This window comes from Tachypleus tridentatus, chromosome 5 (genome assembly GCF_004210375.1).
Source record: "Tachypleus tridentatus isolate NWPU-2018 chromosome 5, ASM421037v1, whole genome shotgun sequence".
Classification (NCBI taxonomy): domain Eukaryota; kingdom Metazoa; phylum Arthropoda; class Merostomata; order Xiphosura; family Limulidae; genus Tachypleus; species Tachypleus tridentatus.
This window is the reverse complement of record NC_134829.1, coordinates 5,778,185-5,801,664: the sequence shown is the minus strand read 5'-3', so window position 1 is coordinate 5,801,664 and position 23,480 is coordinate 5,778,185. Positions and strand designations below refer to the sequence as shown.

General features: G+C 33.1%; 1 pseudogene across 1 annotated transcript in view; it reads left to right on the top strand.

Annotated features, from left to right (window-relative positions):
* The first annotated feature begins 4,492 nt into the window (after positions 1–4,492).
* Positions 4,493–23,480, top strand: part of LOC143251264 (trithorax group protein osa-like) — a 120,973-nt pseudogene continuing 101,985 nt past the window's right edge. The window contains exon 1 of the transcript XR_013028552.1: positions 4,493–5,071. The product of XR_013028552.1 is annotated as a trithorax group protein osa-like (transcript). The remainder of the gene's footprint in view (positions 5,072–23,480) is intronic.

Here is a 23,480-nt window from a genome sequence, read left to right as displayed (position 1 = left end):
TTCAGTCATGGAGGCGTTGTGTGTTAAGAGTGAACCCCACCATTTGTTGCTAAAACAGCAGCCCAAAAATTGGCAATGGGTGATAATGACCAGTTGATTTTTCTCTAATCTTAAACTGCTACATTAGGGACAGCTAGCGCAGATAGGCCTCGTGTAGCTTTGCGCGAAATTAAAAAACAACAACAGCAAACTTTTCTACATTATTATAAAACTTTACATGCGTGACTAACTATTCTTGGATCAGAGTTTACGAATCTGTCTGGCAGACACCTAATTTTATTCAAGGAGTTCTCATAATTAACAAGTTTCGCCTAACTAACTGTGTCGTCTTACGTAAGTATGAATGTGACTGATATGTAAGGCTGACTATTTATGCAAACACTTAAAATAATTCGAGTTTCGTAAATGCGCTTGTACTGTGATGGAGTGATTTGATAACCTATCTGAAAAAAATATGGTGAATTTTAGATATAACCATAACATATATATAATATAAATATACAGACTTTAAAAGGTTATTTAGTTGCTTCATTGCAAGGAATAAAAAATAACATACTGACGTGGTTAAGAAAACTTTAAATTCTACCAACTTAACTATTTTATCTAAATAACGCAATTACGTGCAATTTTTGAAATTTGCATACTAGATAATTGCATTAGAATTTGGTGTATCAAGGAGAAATAAACATGGTAAAAATAAATAATTTTTAATTATTCATGTAAAAACATTTTCATTCAAATATTCGTTGTAAAAGTTATGCAATGAAGAGATACTTATTGAAGACACTAGATGGAGGAAAAAAGAATATGCGGTTAATGCAATAATAAATCATTTTTCATACGGTTCTTTGTCTTCAAATAACTGCATTAGTTTTGAAGAATCGAGAATGGTTATTAATTTATTACGTATTTTTCTGTGTCAAAAAAAAAGTTATGGTATTTGAATTTCAATTTATCTAAACGTGTGAAAGACGTAAAGCATAATGACACAAAGCTTAGAGACATTGTTTAAAATCGTAACAACAACAAAAATTATACTGTTAATGTATCTCAGTCATTAATTAACGAGTTGTGATTATTCACGACTGGAAATTCTACTGTACGTTGTATATCTTCTTCATAAATTCGAAATTTCCCAATAAAACAAGACTTCGCTACACTTACTCTTAAGTTAATTTGTTTCGTTGAATTTTACCCATGCTAACACACCGATCAAGGCACTCGACTCGTAACCCGAGGGTCGCGGGTTCGAACCCTCGCCCCTTTTAGCCATGAGGCGTTATAATGTGACGGTCAATCCACTATTCATTGGTAAAAAAGTAGCCCAAGAGTTGGTGGTGATGACTAGCTGCTTTCCATCTAGTCTTACACTGCTAAATTAAGGACGGCTGGCGCAGATAACCTTCGTGTAGCTTTGCGTAAAATAAAAAAAAAACAACGAACAAACACGCCGCTTACTAGAATAAATATACACAATTTCCTAGCCACTCTGCACTAACTGATCGAATGATGCACATTAGTGTAAATCAACTTCACAGTAAACAGTCTGTGAATAGATTTATTTTAAAGGATTTTTCACCGTTCAAAGACATTCAATAAGTAGGTCCATCAAAAATAAAACATCCTTATTTATATATCTTGTAAATATGGTATCTTATTTACTATAAGCTGAAATATACAATAAACTAAAACGCCACCTTTACTTACATTCTATTTCATAATTATTTCTTTCGTTGTATCTGGTTACAGAGAAGAACAGAAAGACAATGGGCTATGTTTAGTCCGCAGCAAATATCGAAACCCGATTTTTAGTGTCATAAGCCCTTCGACTTGTCGCCGAGCCATTCTTTACTTACACTGTTCCTGAAATAATAAATTATTGATGCTACCTTAAATATACATCATCCATATATATTTGTTATCTCTGTGTGTTTTCATGCTACGTGATAAAAGTTTCAAAGCCACTCAATCAACTGACAATAACAACAACAAAGTAAATAAGTGCTTTCCCTTAGTGGCTTAGTGTTACGTCTAAAGACTTAAAACGTTAAAAACTAAGTTTCAATATCTGTGTTGAGCACAGCAAAAAGATAACAGATTATGTAGTTTTGCGCTCAATAACAAATAAATAGTTAATAAACGTTTATGTATTAACTAATAAAACTCGTGTATGTAACAAATGATACAGAACTTTGTTCTACGATGGTTTTTTTATTTCTACAAATATGGCACGTTTAACTGTTCATCCTCCTCTGATGCTGATAAAACACTCAGTTACCTATTAATAAACTGCTATGCTTTTGTGCTCGAAGAAACAAAAACTACAAATTCTTAAGTTATCAGTAATTCCTCGTAAAAATAACTGAGTATTTATTCCCACGTGTGTTTTTTTGTGTGTTAAATTACGATAAGAGGCTTGTTCTAAGGGTACATCTGAAGTATTTCCCTAGGATTTTCCCTTTCAGTTGACTTGAACATGTCTGTTTGACTTCTAATAGCGAGTGTTTTTTTCTGCGCTGTTTAGCTGATCATTTAAGATGGTATCCATGATTCTCTGCTTTGAGAAGCATTACAAATATTTTTGGCATAACAGTTTTAATATCTTTACTTCTGTTCGTCCTCGTACAAGCATATATTCTCTCTTATCGGTGGATCAGCGGTAAGACTGATGGCCTATAACACAGAGATCCATCCTTGTGATAAGCATGACATGGATATCTTGATTTGAAGCTTTGCGATTAATTAAATAAAGAAGCATATTTACCTACGAACAGATGGCGCTCTTCGCTCTAATCTTTCTTACATTTAGCGATTATTAAGAGTTACTGGTGGTGACTTTTGACGTTTATCAGGTAGTCCAAATTTTATTTTTAAGCGGCTAATTTGGTTTTTGTGATTTTCGTGAACTTAATTATCAGAATTGTATTTACATTTGTTTTATTTTATTATAATTTTTAAAAACTTTTTTTTATTCCTCAGGTAATTAATAATAATTACTTATTGTAATGTAACTTTCATGAGTTAGGCTTCGAAAACAGTATTTGTAAAAAGTGATAAATATGTTAACACAGAACTTATAAACTTATAATTATCCAATAAATTTTTAATGTTTCACAATACACTAACACCGAAGGCCAAAAGTTAGAAATGTATATTTAAATATTTCACTTAGCTCTGTTTCTTTCTTAGTGCAAAGCTACACAATAGGCCATCTGCACCCTATTTACCACGGTGATTAAACAAACACTGGAGTACAAGTTTTGTAAACTTACCGCTGATCCAATAAGGGGACCTCGGCTGTTAAAAATGAATTCCAGTTATTGAAGTGTGCATTAGGAAAATATAATAAAATAAATAAATAAATAATGTAGCTTTATGTAATTAATTGAACATTTTCTCAAAAGTTCCCTTTGAAAAGATAAAATGTTATCGCATTTTAAACTTAATTTTACATTTATAGAATCAAAAAATACAGGCACATGTACACTGATCGAAATGACTCAAGGCATGTCTCACTGAATGAACGTTCCCAAAAGAACCGGGACTAAAGTGAACAAGCACTGGGACAAGTTTTTCCTAACGAACCTGACTCAGCTAGAAAATCTGGTATAAGCAACGAGGAGAGGTTGCTTGATAAAAATGCCTACGACGTCTCACTACCCACAAGAATTGATTCATCCGCGTGTAGTGTTAATTACTAGAAAATAGTCCCCTGACGTCTTTCTTATATCTATTCAGCCTTTCCAATGAAGCACCTTTAACTCGATTTAAATGATAAAAACTATTAATTATATTATGAAAAATACTTCTATATTCTTATTTTGTGTAAGGCAACAATATTCATAAATTTTGCGGAGTGATTCGACTTTTTTTTTTTATGTTACAGATGGATCCCGCTTTGAACTATAGAGAATAATAGTTTGTATAGGTGATAAGACCACGTTGTCATAACCCCTCTTTAATAAACTCAACCTGCCTCAGTTAAAGCACGTGCTTTCCAGGACGTCAACAAGCACTAGCATGCGATTTTGGGTGGGACAATTCGAGGTAGATGATAATAATGTAACGAAGTTCGGTACTTGCAAATCGACTTAGACAGTATGGCAGCGCCAGCGCAGGCACTGGTGAATCGCACAGAGCAGAAAAGGAGTGATATCAACCGTAGTGGAAATAGAGCTGTAACGAACGGCGCTTCACTTGAAGAGCTTCGCCATTCTAAAGAAATTGCAGGCAACTTAATAATGAACAACAGAATAAAGTCCCCAAATGGAAACGGAGAAAGCCAGAACAGAGTAATGATAACGGAAACCTTTCAAGATGGAGGTAAGCCTAGACCTGCTAGTGGCCCTAGTAATATTGAACAAACACTTTTTTAACTCGAGCCTGGAAAGATCACAAGTCAGTTCAGAGTTTCAGGGGGTACATTCAGAATTCTAGTGATTTCGTTTTATCAAGTGATGAGTATAGGAATGTTCAAGATAACGTAAATCATATGGCTGTTGGTAGTTTTGTTGGAAGCTATGCTGACCGTAGCAGTAGTACTAGTAGTAACTACGCACAACACAAGCAACATGGCGGTGCAGGGATTTCAGAAAGCAGTGGTGATATAAGTCCACAGCCAAATAAACTTATCCAGCAAATTAACCAGCAGCAGTCTAGGATAGGAGTTTCGCATTCGTCTCGATTAATGAACATGAGCCCTACTAATTCGTCAGGTCCGGTATCTAGTGCCTCGGTAATGGGTACTTATTCTAGCAATGTCTCGCAACAACAACACCGATTTGGCTCGGCTTCAAGTCAAAGTATAATCCAACAAGGTGGTACAACTCCCACTTTAAATCAGTTATTACAGGCTCCTAATTTTATGCAGCATTATTCAAATAGATATGAAGATTTTGACGGTAATCAAACAGGTCATAAAGGAACTGGAGAAATTGAAAACACATCTGAAACCCAGTTCACTGCACCTGGCAACAATAATTCTCAAGCCAGCCATCTCGCTTGGAGCTTTACAAGAAGTTTGAGCCCTTATCAGCAAATGTCCAACACATCGTATACTAGCAGAAATCAGGTAATAAGTAAATATTTTTAAAGTTTAACAATGAATATAGTTCATCATTTAATGATCTGATAAGATAATGATTAACATGAAATTGAATAATTCCAAGGCTGATGTTTAATCTTCGTACGATACCTAAACCGTTTGGCCTGGATATTTGTTTGTTGTTAATTTTATAATTAAGGCCAGCACGATTTTCAGGTATTCGATTAAATTATTAAGTCCCCACAGGTAATTTATTTTTTATAAATAAATAAACATATTTTGAAGCAGCGTGATAACTTGCTGAGTTGCGTGGAATGCGAACTGTATGTACAACATTATATATATATTTTTGTTTATTTGATTGAAGTTTATACATACACGATACAATGGCTTTCTGGTGTTGCTGTCTTGTTCTAGCTGGCCATATTTGTGTATCGGCTGAAGTACATAGCATTATGAAAAACACAGATTTACGTATTTACCGTATTCTATTTCAACCTGTTACAAGTTTGTGATTGAAACTTTGCGAAATAGGAAAGAAATGAGACCCGTTTTTTGTTTTGTAATGGTTTACCTTTATACGAGGTTCATTAAAACAAGTTACATGTAAAACTGTGTTAAGAAAAACAATAATTATTTTTTTACTGTTCGGATTCTTATTTCAGTAGTTATTACATGTTATCATTATACTGTTTTTTTAAAATTACGATATTTTAGAGTTTAAAGATTATTTCAGAATATACCTTAGGTTAAAATCTTTAGAGGCGATACTGTTTATGTTCGAATGATTGTGATACAAGTTGATTTGTGTCTCCTGTATATCTTGTACCCAGAACCTATCATTACCTGTTGTTAGTGTTTACCAAAATAAGCTAATATGTTGGAGCTATACTTTCATATTTGATTGATAGATTCCGTCAAAGTTGTAATGATGATATGTCTTAGTATCTAATATAATGGATAGGCAAACAATTATTTATTGTTCATTTATTGTTGGTGGGACATACTATACCATTTCCAACATATCTGATGTTGGTAAAATATATATACAAATCTTTTACTATTGAGTAAAAATGATACTTGAAGAAGACAGTCTGTTAGTTTTTTTTAGAAACGTGTTGTGTGTTCTACCACCAGTTAAACCCTTACGTTTATAAATTGTTGTTTGACCATCTGTTATTTTATTACCATAAGGTGCTTCCTTACTCAAGTATCGTAATAGTTGTTATGTATAATTCTAGGTTGAGGAAGTTAAGCTAATAAACAACGTTTGATTTTTAATGTGAGTAGAAATGATATATTACTAATACGGTAAATATTATATTCTGTTGTTGTTTTTCTCAGTGTGAGTTTAGGGAAAGAATTGGTACAGTTGTTTTTGTTACCCAGCTGATGAGTTCAGTGTAGCTAACACTTATGGGAGGGTCAGTCACTAGAGTGTCACGTGCTTGTTAGTGAGTGAGCTTGGCCTCCAGCTAAGAAATTTAAATTTTGGAGGCAAAAACTGAGTCTCTACTGACAGCTTGGAACTCTGACGAAAGAAGCACAATGATTGGTTGGGAACAGCTTACGGATTCGCAGCTAATCACGTTCATCTGAACCAACTCTCGTCTATCCGTTATCATTGTAATTTGATCACAAGCAAAGCACGGGACGTACCAAGTGTATAGGGGTGGCAACATAGAGATAAGAATGAATTATTATTATTATTTTGTTTGTGTTCACTGATGAACCACGTGATTTAAATCGTTTATTTCAATAGAGAATTTATGTTGAAATGGAAGCCATCTTTAAAAGTAACATATATTTAGACACACACGTACATTAAAATAGGTTTGAGTTTAAAAGCGAATGCGTAATTTATGGTATTTTTACTTGTTTTTATGCTATGAACTCCTGGAGAAAATATCAGTGCACATGATATTAATGGCCAAAATAGCAAGAGCTCTTATAATTATGTCAACGGATATAGATGTCAATATGGAATAAAATAGAATTCCAGAAAATCCGAGTTGGACTTCGGTGTCACCTACGTATTGCCGTTGTCTGTTGCATACAGTACATACATATGGTTTTTGTTCGGTCAGCCATGGGTATCATACAACTGCGGTTCGTTATTACACATCTATATTGGTTATCACTAGTTGCAGTGATTGTGTTATGAGATGTTTTATGAATACTACAAGCGCAATGTACGTGTATATTAGTCATAAAAGTTGGACGTATTCTTTTTTTTGGTCTGAATTTAGGAAATCAGAAGACTGTTAAATTGATGTTTGATAAGTATTACGTTTTCTACTAATAAGGACTTGTGTATAGCCTTCAAATACTAAATTATGTTTTAATTTGCACAGAAGTTGAGTACGTCGTATTAAAACGATTTTGGAGCTTTACCACGTCGCTACAGCCCATGTCGCCACGTCTGGTCATAGTTTCCGCTGCAAAAAGCTCTGTTGTAATGCTGTCATATCCAGAGTACACCACTGATTCCTGACCGCATTCCTTAATCTATATAGTTTATAAGGACAACGGTTTTCAATCGCCCACTTCGTATGGAATAACACGAATACTGAGGTCCGGCATGGCCAGGTGAATATGGCGCTCGATTTCGTAATATTAGGGTCGCAGGTTCGAACCCCCGTCGCACCGAAGATGTTGCTCGCCATTTCAGCTGTGTTTAGTAGGGGTATAATGATGCGTCGGTCGATCCCCTGTTCGTTGGTAAAAAAGTAGCCCAAGAGTTGGTACTGTTAAATTAGGGACAGCTAGCGCAGATAGCCCTCGTGTTGCTTTACGCGAAATCGAAAACAAAACACGAATACCAGTTTCATTCTTCAGCTGTTTCAGGTATGCGAAGGGTGAATGGATATGTCTGGGAAACGACTTTGGGTACACGTGACTTGTGTGGATTTTCAAGACCAGGAAACCCTTTTTACTAATGATGCGCACTGTTTCCAGGTCACGTGAATGGTTTTTGTGACTGATCTTTGTGTTCATGGGTCCTCCCTCACCAGATACAGTTTGTTTATCACTGTTGGAGGACGGATTGGTGCAAGTCTCTTTCTGAATGACTCTAATACCCTACGTTGATCCATTTTCCGTTTTCCAATGATCGTAAGTAAAAGGATGTCTTCAGCTTGTGATTTCTAAATTCTCGATATAAATACAAATTTAAGGTCTGGGCGTACGAATATTTTACATCTGAAAGGATAGTTACATATCCTTCCCCAAAGCGATCAAAGTTTGATACCATTGTACTGAGTACATAATGTTAAGCAATGTTAAAATGTAGTTGTGATACATTCAGTTCCATCACGATATTATATTGCTTATGGTTATCGTATGACTTGCTGATTTACATATGTAAAACAGTAACCAATTCAACTGTGTTCAAAGTTTCGTAAAGCGTTTTTGGCTGTTAAAATTCATTTAAAAAATTGCCAATCGAATGTTCTAAAACTACCGTATAGTATACAATGGAAGTATTCATTATCTACCAGTATATACTGAACTCAGAATTATTTCTATTTCTTTCACTACGTTCTCAACTTTTGTGACGTGCTAGTTATTTATTTAAAGTTTTTTTTTTTTAATTTAAGATGAAATAAAGTATCCTTTGGTAGACATAAGAATCAGTTTTGCATTAAAGGATAAAAGTGTTTGAATTTTAAGCCCTTTTACAGAAATCTGAGCGACAATTTCTTTTAAGTTTTTTCCCGATCTATAATCTAGTTTTAGACTGTAAGAAGTTTCACGTGAAACAGCGCACGAGAACAGTCAAGCAGCGATCGAATACTCTATTCCCGGTTCTCCCGCATTAGAGGTGACTTTCCCGAACCTTGCAATGGTTGGCGCTGATGTAGAGGGAGTTGGCATGGTTTCCATCTTCCTTCTCCACTATTTTAGCGTTAGCAACCCGGCAGGCTTATGTCTCACCAACACATACCCTCACGTCACAGCTACAATTACCCGGACCTGGTCCACTGCTTTCGTGCCTTGTGTGTTCTTGTCTACCACCGAGCTTCCTAAGTAATCTCGCCGCTGGCCTCTTTCCTCGTGTGTTATTTTTCTCCTATACTTGATGCAGTTGTTCGTCATGCGTGTATAGAACAACTTTATTCAGGCCGTTACGCTTGAGATATAAGTTGACGTACTGGATTTGTGATTGTTTGTTTTTCAGGTTTTGTGCTACACAAAATGTGATTTATAAGTAAAATAAAACGTTTCTAATGTTTTATTTGTTTAATAAAAATACTCATAACTTTAAGAAATACGTTACTATAAAGCTGAAATCATGGTTTCTAGTCGATGATGCAAATTGAAATCATTTCAAAAATAAAAGTTTTTAATTATGGTTTCGTCTGGGTAAGGTACATGTGTCTCGTAAGCTTTATTTTTAACAGACGCAAACGTGTGTTTGACTGATTCATCTAAACGTTTGATAGTCCACATTTAAAGTACATGGTTAGCGAGTCTGTTTTGTTTATAACAGAAGGTCCTAGTTTACAAGGCAGGCGGTTTGCCTTCAGTTACTTTTCTTACGTGAGGGTTTCTTTGTGGATTTTTGTTTTTACGTTCCTCGGATTTCGTAATTACTGTTCAGTCAAATATATATATATATTTTAGAGAAAACAACGTTATCTGTCAGTGTCAGCTTCGTGAGATCGGATTTTAACTTTTGCGTTAGAATTCGCCCTCTGTTTAGTATATTTAATCTTTATGCGCATACGCGAGGAGTGTTCATAATATCCACTGTGCTTCAGAGTTTGAGTTAATATTTCAATACAAACTTGCGTGCGATGTCACAAAGAGATATCTGTTTCTTAAGTACTAGTTTTATAGTAAACATAGATACTCTAAAACGCCATCCTTGTCTTCGAAAGTAACAATGTTGATTGGCTGACGCGATTCTTTTGTTTCAGGCAGCGATGGTCACGTGATCGAAGTAATGGATGTGTTAAACGTTCCGTTTGTCTTGAATCTAAAGCTGAGAGTTTTGTTAAAAATAGTTTTTCATCACAGTTGTTATTCAATACATTGATTTCAATTTTTCTCAGTAGACCATCAATAAACGGAAAGTCTTGAGTGTGACAGAAAATTGTGAAAGTCCGTTTATTAAGACGTGAAATTATATATGTTTATAAATCATTTTTTATCTTTGACGCGACTGTTTTACTTAACGCACCTAATTTTAATAGAATAGACAGCTTATTCGCTCCTACTTTTGTGAATAAGTACATCTGTGTAGGTTTTGAATATATTGAGTTATCTTACATTTGCTAGCCTAGCGAAGTAGTTCGGCCATATTGTTCAAAGGGGAAAATGAAAGCTAAGCCTGGATTAGCTCCATTATGTGGACTTTTAAGTACTCCGGTCCATTAGTAGCGTCTCTTGTATTAAATATTGTTTACCTTTACTTAGATGTGTGAATAAAATGGTATTTATTAAAATATATGTGTCGTGTCAGGACGCAGGTACGCCTTAATTAAGAAAATAAAGATAGAACCATGTATTTATCATGGAGAATCACGTATTACTTTTGCATGTCTTTGCCTCACAAATGTTTTGAATTTTGTGTTGGTTGTAATTAACAATTATAACATAATGCTTTCCATTGCCACTTTGGCGTGTAACTGAATGCATAAGGCCTAAGTAAACGTATTAGTTTCGTAAGAACTGAATATCTTGAAAGGTCCGATATTCTAATATTAATTAACATATTGATAATTTTAATGAGTTTAGAACGGATACTTTTATCATGTTAAGCAGTGGATTTCAAACCATTTATATAGCTAAGCATTGTTTTTTCAAGTTTATATGTAGAAACTTAACGCACTTTGCGTAAACAGTCGAAGGGTTTCGCTTCATCATTAATGATTATGTTGTCGGCACAAACCGATGCTCTTTCAGTACCTTATGACTAAGCATAAATCTTTGCTCGCATCTTTTGTAAATGGTGTATGTATAACTCATCATTCTCTAACCTGGTGACGAACTGTGGAGATAGATTTAATCAAGCATCCCGCATTTATCAGGATATGTGTTAAGCTGAGGTGTAGAGAAGTACCCGTTCCCTTGACAGCATACAATTGCCCTGTCACGTGCCACATGCTAATTACGTATACATCTAAGGGGCGTGCAGTTTTGTTGTACCACTCCTATCTTCATTCACAGTGTTCGAGATATAACCTTTTATAATATAAATAACTTCACCTTGAAAGGCAGCTGGTATTCATATTTAGCCATTCGCAGAGACTAAACAATAAATTTGGGGATGGGTTGAAAAATTAAAAAAATGGCGCGATCAGTCAGCTGTTTAAAACAGGTGTTTGTAATTCAAAGTATTCCCTCATCGTGAAATAAATGAACAGCTAATTACGACAACAGTAGACGATTTAACAGTAAATCTTACAGGTGGTAGTAATACCATGTTATCGATCAGACTCTGTATTACGAAAGACACGACTGAATTACGTCATAAATTGAGTTATGTTTTCACAGTTTTCTTATCTCTTTAATTTTCAAATGAATATAAAAACTAAATCAGATTGAAATGCTTAGTTTTGCGAGCGGTAATAACTACACCTAAGTTCTAAACTATTTGAATTATTTTTAAATTTTCTCTTTAGGCTTAAATGTGTGTAACTTCAAATGCCACATTAGTGAAGTATTTTTCCTTGTGAAACTGTTCGGAATTTTTGGCTGTATGTTATAATTTGTTTTATTTTCCAAAAATACTAACAAACCAGAAAACTACCATGAGTGTTATAAATTTTTGTTCTTTTTTTTATTATTATCATTGTTGCGTTAATAATTGCTGATGTAGTTCATCAGCCACCAAACTATGAAAAATAAAAATACCGAATAAGCCTAAAGAATAATTCGCGCAATTAAGTTTGTTACATTGTAGTTTTCTTAACAAAATTTATTTTTCGGTATTGCTTTACTCCAACAATTATTACAATTTGTATCTGCCAGTTATTTTCTATCCATGTATTGATCGAATAGTGTTATTTGAAATGCATTTTCTCTTTTCTTTCTTTATTATTTTTGTGTTTACTTCGTAAGTTTTCCACATTTGGTAGTTAGTTCATACAGGAAGTAACTTTGAGGTTGAACATAATTCTACGTACCAGCCGCTCTGTTAATTTCAAACTCATTATGGTTTAACTGATGTACAGAGTGTCAAATAAAGTAAAACCGGTAGATTTAATACATTGAGATTATAGGATAATGCTGTGTTTATTATAGCTTAACGAGAAAGTAATTTTATTTAATACGTTTTTATTTATTTTTTTGTGCGAAGGTTTTTATGTAAGTTTCACGTACATCCCTCTGAGTTGGTGAATCTTCAGCATTTCAAAATGACGCCGAACTTACATAAAAAATGTCTAAAACTTTTTTGTATATGTTCGATGAAGCAATAAGAAGTAAATAAACAACAACAGAGGTTCCAAATCAGCTTGTGCTCTGTATATAGCGCCCTCTTGTGAGTATTTACCGTCATTACCATTTTGTTTTTGATTTTTCATGAGAATGAAAAAATGATCGTGAGATATTTTTAATGAAGCACGTCATGATATTGAAATAACGTCACTGTGTTTACAGAACATAACCAAAATTAATCACAAAACAAGTTAACTTTCTGACGAGCCAATCAAATTCTACATTATTTTTGTTAGTGCATTATGAAAGTTAAAGATCCTAAGGGCTCAGTAGCGTAATTCTGAAAAGAAAAAGCAATTGAATTTGTATGCTTTGAAGTTAGGCAGAAAGCTACACAATGGGCTATCTGTGCTCTGCCTACCGCGGGTATCGAAAACCAGTTTCTAGCGTTTTAAGTCCGCTGTGCCGCTGAGGGGTAAATGAAGTGGAATGAAACTCTTTTCGTGGTGACGAACAAACTATTTTACACAAGTTACAGAAAATTGTATTATTTTGAATATGAAAACATCAGTTTTGAGCTTCCATTAACAGTTGAGTGACGTTTTAAAATAAGTGTTTAGAACATAATGGTCTTCTAGGTTATTGTCTTACAATAAATCCGTAAAATAAATCAATAAAAACAACCAATGAGCTCATATTGTTTTATTAGCATCTATTGATATCGTAGCGTTATAAATTACAGTTTTTATTCACAAATCTAAGCTAATGTGTTTTCCAAATAAGTTGACGTTGGTCAATAATTACGTGCTAGTTCCTAAGCCTAAAATCTTTATTTCAAGCAAAGTACTTCTTATTGTTGGACTTCGTAAATGAGATACGAGAAATTGTGTTTGATACGTGTAAGCTTGATAGCCTTTGTGTATAAATAACGACAGCAAAACATATTGTGGGTGAAACACAATGAACGTAAGGTGCCTTACGTTGGTAATGATTTAGCATTTGGTCATTTAGATGTGATTTAGTATGTAAATGAATTCTTGGAATGGTTTGGGGAATATTAATTAATAGAATTGAAACTTGAGACGTTAACTTACTCGTAAAAGCTGTAAGCTGCTGGTAGAGGGCAGCACAGCATAAATTTATAATTTCCCGATGGCCTTCCTGCGTTTATAAGTAATTAGTGTACGTCTATGCAATTTGTGTAAGTGCGATTAGGAATCGAAGTAATGTTGAAATTTGGACTAACGTCTTATATGCTGAAAGCTGTCTAAATATTGCAAAACCAAGAGACCTAAAAAGTTGTTATAGAAACAAGTTAACTGCTCATTTTGTTTTATTATTACTATTTAATTTGTTTACTGTAATAGAAATCACATGAGAGTAACAAGTATCATTGCAGATCAGTTTTTGCCTCCCACGACTGTATGCGTTTCTTCTTCCCCTTAATAAGATCTGAAGTTAGGTTGTCATTCAAATTGTTAGCTTGTTTTGATAACGTAATTCAAATTGTTGCGATAACAAAGCCCGGTTAAAGTGCTTATTTTCACATTAAATTTTCCCTTCTCCCAAACTCCGATGATTGTTCGTTCATGAGGTGGGCCCGGCATGGCCAGGTGGTTAAGGCGCTTGACTTGCAATTCGAGGGTCGCAGAATCCCCGTCACACCAAACATGCTTTGTACTAATTCTAGTTACACTTTCCTACTTTTAGGGTTTGTACTAACATTATGGTATGTTATTTATTCTGTGTGGTCTTATAGAATTGTTGTTTTGTTTTACTGCTGTCTTTCAACCAACTCGGTCGCGGATTCGAATCCCTGTCGCACCAAATATGCTCGTCCTTTCAACCGTGGAGGCGTTATAATGTGACTGTCAATCCCACTATTCGTTGGTAAAAGAGTAGCCCAACAGTTCGCGGTGGGTGGTGATGACTAGCTGCTTTCCCTCTAGTCTGACACTGCTAAATTAGGGACGGCTAGCGCAGATAGCTCTGGAGTAGCTTTACGCGAAATTCAAAACAAACAAACCAATCTTGCTACGTGAATAACTTTGTCAGGAAATAGTTTTATGAATTCATTAAAAATTTATTACAGATAATTTCTGTTTACCAGAAGAAACTTAACGTTAGTAACATTTTTAATGAAATACAAATCTTTCAAACTAAGTGTTTGAGGCTGAATTAAGATGTTAATTTTTAACCTTTATCAATGTTAAATAAAGTTAAAGAATAAAATTAGCAAAGATTTTGATAATAAATATTTACATGTGATCAGTAGTTTATGTAACACAATCGATTCATTCCCTGACTCATTGTAATGTAGTAGAGATAACAAAGATTTTGATAGTAAATATCTACATGTGATCAGTAGTTTATGTAACACAATCGATTCATTCCCTTCCTCATTGTAATGTAGTAGACATAGCAAAGATTTTGATAGTAAGTATCTACATGTGATCAGTAGTTTATGTAACACAATCGATTCATTCCCTGCATCATTGTGATGTAGTAGACATAACAAAGATTTTGATAGTAAGTATCTACATGTGATCTGTAGTTTATATAACACAATCGATTCATTCCCTGCCTCACTGTGATGTAGTAGACATAACAAAGATTTGGATAGTAAGTATCTACATGTGATCTGTAGTTTATGTAACACAATCGATTCATTCCCTTCCTCATTGTGATGTAGTAGACATAACAAAGATTTTGATAGTAAATATCTACTTCTGATCAGTAGTTTATGTAACACAATCGATTCATTCCCTGCCTCACTGTGATGTAGTAGACATAGCAAAGATTTTGATAGTATCTACATGTGATCTGTAGTTTATGTAACACAATCGATTCATTCCCTGCATCATTGTAATGTAGTAGACATAACAAAGATTTTGATAGTAAATATCTACATGTGATCTGTAGTTTATGTAACACAATCGATTCATTCCCTGCATCATTGTAATGTAGTAGACATAACAAAGATTTTGATAGTAAATATCTACATGTGATCAGTAGTTTATGTAACACAATCAATTCATTCCCTTCCTCATTGTGATGTAGTAGACATAACAAAGATTTGGATAGTAAATATCTACATGTGATCAGTAGTTTATGTAACACAATCGATTCATTCCCTTCCTCATTGTGATGTAGTAGACATAACAAAGATTTGGATAGTAAGTATCTACATGTGATCTGTAGTTTATGTAACACAATCGATTCATTCCCTTCCTCATTGTGATGTAGTAGACATAACAAAGATTTTGATAGTAAATATCTACTTCTGATCAGTAGTTTATGTAACACAATCGATTCATTCCCTGCCTCACTGTGATGTAGTAGACATAACAAAGATTTTGATAGTAAGTATCTACATGTGATCTGTAGTTTATGTAACACAATCGATTCATTCCCTGCATCATTGTAATGTAGTAGACATAACAAAGATTTTGATAGTAAATATCTACATGTGATCTGTAGTTTATGTAACACAATCGATTCATTCCCTGCATCATTGTAATGTAGTAGACATAACAAAGATTTTGATAGTAAATATCTACATGTGATCAGTAGTTTATGTAACACAATCGATTCATTCCCTGCCTCACTGTGATGTAGTAGACATAACAAAGATTTGGATAGTAAGTATCTACATGTGATCAGTAGTTTATGTAACACAATCGATTCATTCTCTGCCTCACTGTGATGTGGTAGACATAACAAAGATTTGGATAGTAAATATCTACATGAATCTGTAGTTTATGTCACACAATCAATTCATTCCCTGCCTCACTGTGATGTAGTAGACATAACAAAGATTTTGATAATAAATATCTACATGTGATCAGTAGTTTATGTAACACAATCAATTCATTCCCTGCCTCATTGTAATGTAGTAGACATAACAAAGATTTTGATAGTAAATATCTACTTCTGATCGGTAGTTTATGTAACACAATCGATTCATTCCCTGCTTCACTGTGATGTAGTAGACATAACAAAGATTTTGATAGTAAGTATCTACATGTGATCAGTAGTTTATGTAACACAATCGATTCATTCCCTGCCTCACTGTGATGTAGTAGACATAACAAAGATTTTGATAGTAAGTATCTACATGTGATCAGTAGTTTATGTAACACAATCGATTCATTCCCTGCCTCATTGTAATGTAGTAGACATAACAAAGATTTTGATAGTAAATATCTACATGTGATCAGTAGTTTATGTAACACAATCGATTCATTCCCTGCCTCATTGTAATGTAGTAGACATAACAAAGATTTTGATAGTAAATATCTACATGTGATCAGTAGTTTATGTAACACAATCGATTCATTCCCTGCCTCATTGTAATGTAGTAGACATAACAAAGATTTTGATAGTAAATATCTACATGTGATCAGTAGTTTATGTAACACAATCGATTCATTCCCTGCATCACTGTGATGTTGTAGACATAACAAAGATTTGGATAGTAAATATCTACATGTGATTTGTAGTTTATGTAACACAATCGATTCATTCTTTGCCTCATTGTAATGTCGTAGACATAACAAAGATTTGGATAGTAAATATCTACATGAATCTGTAGTTTATGTCACACAATCAATTCATTCCCTGCCTCACTGTGATGTAGTAGACATAACAAAGATTTTGATAATAAATATCTACATGTGATCAGTAGTTTATGTAACACAATCAATTCATTCCCTGCCTCATTGTGATGTAGTAGACATAACAAAGATTTTGATAGTAAATATCTACTTCTGATCAGTAGTTTATGTAACACAATCGATTCATTCCCTGCTTCACTGTGATGTAGTAGACATAACAAAGATTTTGATAGTAAGTATCTACATGTGATCAGTAGTTTATGTAACACAATCGATTCATTCCCTGTCTCACTGTGATGTAGTAGACATAACAAAGATTTTGATAGTAAGTATCTACATGTGATCAGTAGTTTATGTAACACAATCGATTCATTCCCTGCCTCATTGTAATGTAGTAGACATAACAAAGATTTTGATAGTAAATATCTACATGTGATCAGTAGTTTATGTAACACAATCGATTCATTCCCTGCCTCATTGTAATGTAGTAGACATAACAAAGATTTTGATAGTAAATATCTACATGTGATCAGTAGTTTATGTAACACAATCGATTCATTCCCTGCCTCATTGTAATGTAGTAGACATAACAAAGATTTTGATAGTAAATATCTACATGTGATCAGTAGTTTATGTAACACAATCGATTCATTCCCTGCATCACTGTGATGTTGTAGACATAACAAAGATTTTGATAGTAAGTATCTACATGTGATCAGTTGTTTATGTAACACAATCGATTCATTCTCTGCCTCACTGTGATGTGGTAGACATAACAAAGATTTGGATAGTAAATATCTACATGTGATTTGTAGTTTATGTAACACAATCGACTCATTCTTTGCCTCATTGTAATGTAGTAGACATAACAAAGATTTGGATAGTAAATATCTACATGTGATTTGTAGTTTATGTAACACAATCGATTCATTCTTTGCCTCATTGTAATGTAGTAGACATAACAAAGATTTGGATAGTAAATATCTACATGTGATTTGTAGTTTATGTAACACAATCAATTCATTCTTTGCCTCATTGTAATGTAGTAGACATAACAAAGATTTGGATAGTATCTACATGTGATCAGTAGTTTATGTAACACAATCAATTCATTCTTTGCCTCATTGTAATGTAGTAGACATAACAAAGATTTGGATAGTATCTACATGTGATCAGTAGTTTATGTAACACAATCGATTCATTCCCTGCCTTACTGTGATGTAGTTGACATAACAAAGATTTGGATAGTAAGTATCTACATGTGATCAGTAGTTTATGTAACACAATCGATTCATTCCCTGCCTCACTGTAATGTAGTTGACATAACAAAGATTTTGATAGTAAGTATCTACATGTGATCAGTAGTTTATGTAACACAATCGATTCATTCCCTGCCTCATTGTAATGTAGTAGAGATAACAAAGATTTTGATAGTAAATATCTACATGTGATCAGTAGTTTATGTAACACAATTGATTCATTCTTTGCTTCATTGTAATGTAGTAGACATAACAAAGATTTTGATAGTAAGTATCTACATGTGATCAGTAGTTTATGTAACACAATCGATTCATTCTTTGCTTCATTGTAATGTAGTAGACATAACAAAGATTTTGATAGTAAGTATCTACATGTGATCAGTAGGTTATGTCACACAATCAATTCATTCCCTGCCTCACTATGATGTAGTAGAGATAACAAAGATTTTGATAGTAAGTATCTACATGTGATTTGTAGTTTATGTAACACAATCTATAAATTCCCTACATCACTGTGATGTAGTAGACATAACAAAGACTCTGTTTCTAAATATTGTACACTTGGTGAGTAGATTATTGAAACATGCTGAGTAGGACAGATTAAAAATAATAGTAAGATATGTGAGAACACTGAGTTAACAGTTTGTTTATGTGCTTCTGTTTTTTGTTGTAAAGTTAGAAAAGAAGATAAAAAAATAAAAGTCTTGTGATGTAAAAGTGAAAATTAAATAAAGTGGTAGAAACATCTTCCTGGTGAATAGGGAGGTCATGCAGACAAATTCTTGTAGGCTAATTAAAAGTGTCTGAAGTAATTGTACATGTGCTATCAACATAATGAAATATGTTGTAGCAATAGGATTTAGGCTTGTCTTGTGACACTGGTTTTTAATTTTCTTTTGTTTATTATCTAGTTGTTATGGCTCTATTTACATAAATAAATAAAGTGATTGTGGACTACACTTTCTTAAGTCTGATTAATGTGAATAGTATCTAATATTGATAAGGATTAGATCATAAAAAGTAAAATAAATTATTGGTTTCATAGTGAAGGCTCTGCACAAGTTGATGGAAACAACATAAATATGTGAACATTTTTTAAATCTTTATAGAAAGTCAAAATATTTTTATTTCTCTTTTCTTTAAATATGGAAAATTGAAACTTTTTAAAATAATAATTATTTGTATGTGTATATTAAAATACAAAAAGTGTTCTAACTGTTTTGTAATTTTAAAAATAGTGTAAATAATTTTAATAGATGTTGTGTGTGAGAACAAAATAATTGATTCTTTAAGAAATTCTCTACTGAATTTCCTCAGATTTGTACGTTTCTCAAAAAATGTAATTCAGTGATTCCTGCTGCCACTGACTGTTACACTTTCATTACTTTAGTTTAGATATTTTATATTTTTTGTTTGAGGGAGATTTACTATGATGATGTATGATGCTTGTTAAATTCCAGTTTTCTGGAATTGAGGTGATATCTGGAAGTTTATTTTGGTTATGGATAAAACAATTGTTGTACGGTAAATATACAAATGAGGTAGTCCATTAATGAATGATTCAACTAGTAGCTAGACACTTAATTAGTTTGTTAGGCATCTGTTGGCCAGTGAGTTTTAGTTTTGTATTGTAGTTATGAAACTATTTATAACAAGACAGTGACAGTGTAGTTTGATTTGTGAGTTAGGCCTCTTGCTTGGTTGTTGGTAGTTTGTGGGGAACATGCAGGTTGTAAAACTTCCTATTGAATGAAGAAAATGCTTTACTTTTAGTAAGTGGACTGTACTTTGCATTAGTTTTACATAATAACCTCACCTTACAAGAGGTTTTAGACCAAATCTGTAGAAGTCTTACAGCTCATCAGTGCAATAGATTACATTTCTTCATGGAACACTGAGGTATCTTCTACAGAGGACCTCATGATTTACACCAAAGAATATCTCATAAGTTAAACAGCAGTGGTATAAAAGTTATCCAGATAACTAGCAGTTGAAAATGGTTTTCTCAAAAGCATAGAAACCATAGAAAAACCAAAACAATGAGTAATAGAACCTAGTACGAGGCCTTGGATATCACCTGTTTTGTACGTAAGTGGAAGAATGGATCCACAAAGTCCTGGTGAACTGATGTACAATGAATGGTGTTGTAAAGAGGGATGTCTGTTCATTGTCAGGGATTAGCTCTGAATGTTTTAAACCTTTTGCTATGGGCTCTGTATAATATATGTAAGTTTGTCTACACGTTTGCACTCACTAAGTATTTGTATTATAACTTTTGATGCAGCAAATGTATTCTCACGAAATTTGGCAGACATTTAGTAAATATTACAAATATTATTTTGTGCCAAAAATCAGATTTTTTAATGAAATATTTCTACCAAAGATTTGTTTTGAAAATAGAGTCTATTTCTAGTCTTGAGTGTAATGTAATATACAATTACATTTTGTTTATTATACATTATATACATGTATATAGATTATTACTAGTTAGAGATAAATTTATTTAAACTTATTTTTCTTAAATGCAGAACAATAAATAAGGAAGTAAAAAAAACAATTATCTCTTCTAGCTACAACCTTTGAACTTGGTTGTTGCTGGACGTAGCTTGCTAAGCCTTTTAAAATTTTGAATATGGAGGATATCAAACAAAACTTTTTTTAGTTTTTATATATACAATTTAATAATAAAAAAGCCATAAACAAATATACTGATACCATATAATTCCACTGTAATTTATTAAGCATAGTAACTAAGCTGTATTTAGGTCTATAGAAAATGTGAAATTTTCAGCAAACTAAAAGACAACCTATCTTCGTGACATCTGGGTTACAAAGAACGTGGTAGTCTTTTCACAGATTAAAATGGCTGAGAAATCCACTAGTGGGACTTTATCCACTGTCATTTGGTTATTCACATGTCATATATTGAAGTAAGTGTGTATAATACACCATTTCCAAAAGTGGAAAGATGTGAATATGGGTTTGATTCAGTACATAAGTTATATCTTGGCAAAATAAAAGGATCCAATGTTCTGATTTTATATTCTAGGTTTTATATATTGGTAATTTGAGTTCATAATTTATATGAAGCTATAGACTTAGTATATTCACACCACTAACATTTAATTTTAACAAGTGATACATTAAACATACCATGTGACTTACCAAAATCTATATTTAGGTGGGTTCTTTTTATATTTACTTTTAAATTAAAAAATTAACTTGTATGTAATCTTAAAGTTTGGATTATAATTTACAATTTGATTCCAAACTTACTAATATAAATTTATAACATAGTAGTTGAATAAAATTTTTAAGTGCAAATCAGCAAATGCAATGACATGCCAAGGCGTTTTACCTGTAACCTGTCATAAAGGGGTTAGATTTGTTGTTCATGAAAGTTCATGATATGTATTCCATAAACCCCCACTGTGTCTGTTGTGTTCCATTCTAACCTGGTGAGCTCTGTATTGGGCAAGAACCCTTGATGTGGCAAATATAAAGTGGTAAATATTATATTTTTCTTGTCTTTCACTCATTGATTCTTAGAATTTCTTAAAATTATTTACATGTTTGTTTCTAAGATATAGATTTGAATTTAATTTCCTAGAGTAATCTTCTATATTCCTAACAAAAAAATAATGGATACCTATCAAAGCTTAAATTCAAATTGAAAATGCCCTACATGGCCAGTTGGTTAAGGCACTTGTCTTGCAATCGAAGGGTTGCGGGTTCAAATTCGTTACACCAAACATGCTTGCCCTTTCAGCCATGGGGCATTATAAGGTGATGGTCAATCCCACTATTCATTGGTAAAAGAGTAGCCCAAGAGTTGGCAGTGGGTGGTGATGGCTAGCTGCCTTCCCTCTAGTCTTACACTGCTAAATTATGGATGGCTAGCGCAGACGGCTCTTGTGTAGCTTTGCACGAAATTCAAAAACAAACAAACAAACAAATTGAAATTACATGAGTTAACCTAAGAAAATGGAAAGGTATTATCGTAATGAAAAAATCTGTGATTAATTATTTCTACAATATCACGCTTAACAGTCCAGATCCTCACAGTTTGGACAAATTCCACTGAGAATGTATTTATGATCATGTTCAAAAGTAAAACTATAAAACTTCTCACTGTAAAACTTGCTATTAAGACAAAGTTTTTTAGAATGTTACTCAAGATTTTTAATGCTTTTATATATATGTGACATTTTCCAGTACTTGTAATTTCTAGCTCCAAGAATGTTGTGTACAGTTCATATCAATAAAATCATTAGTGAATATCTGAATATTTACTTGAAGAACAGAATGTATGTTTGCAGAATGAAATTTTAGCATTAGAAAGGAGGTTGTATTGTTAAGACAATAAATAACCCTTTTAGTTATCTTGTTAGGTATACTTAAAGTAAGTTTTCAGATGTTATTATTTGGTTGTACTTAAGAATACAATAAGTAGTTGTGTTCATATTCCATACACACTACATTTTCTTAAGTGTAGACAATATCTGTATTCATTTTCTTAACTTTTCTGTACGTAATACAAACTTGGTGAATCAACTTTGTTCTCAAGTTTTGTTTTCCTTTCTTGATAATATCGAAAAGTAAAGTAAGTTTACTGTTCACTGTTACATTTTTCATTCATTATTAGTTGCCACTAAAAAATGGAAATTAGAATCAGTGGACATATATAAATAATTTTAATAGATAATTAATGTGCCATTACAGTGTTGTGTGTAGTAATAATTTTATCTATTTAGATTTTCTGTAATATTTATTGTTCTTTGTATGTGGAACCTCTGTTGTGGCTCTTTTCAGTTTCATTTGAGAAGTGTAACAGCTAAACTACCTTTTTGAAAAATCAAATCTATCTTGAAACTTTGTATAATGGATGGCAACTGCTTGTTGGGGAAACACAAGTGTAGAGGATGACATTTAGAATGTCTTCTGCTTTTCGTCTTCAGGTCAAACTGAAGGTTCTTCAGGTTGGACCTGAAGACAAAAGGCAGAAGACTTTCCAAACATTGTCCTCTACACTTGTGTCTCCACAACAGGCAGTTGCCATCCATTATACAAAGTTTCATCATGAATACTCTGCCAAAACAATCTATCAAAGAATACAAATCCATCTTAACACTCACAAAAACTTATTATTAGACAAACACATATCTGTGTAATAAT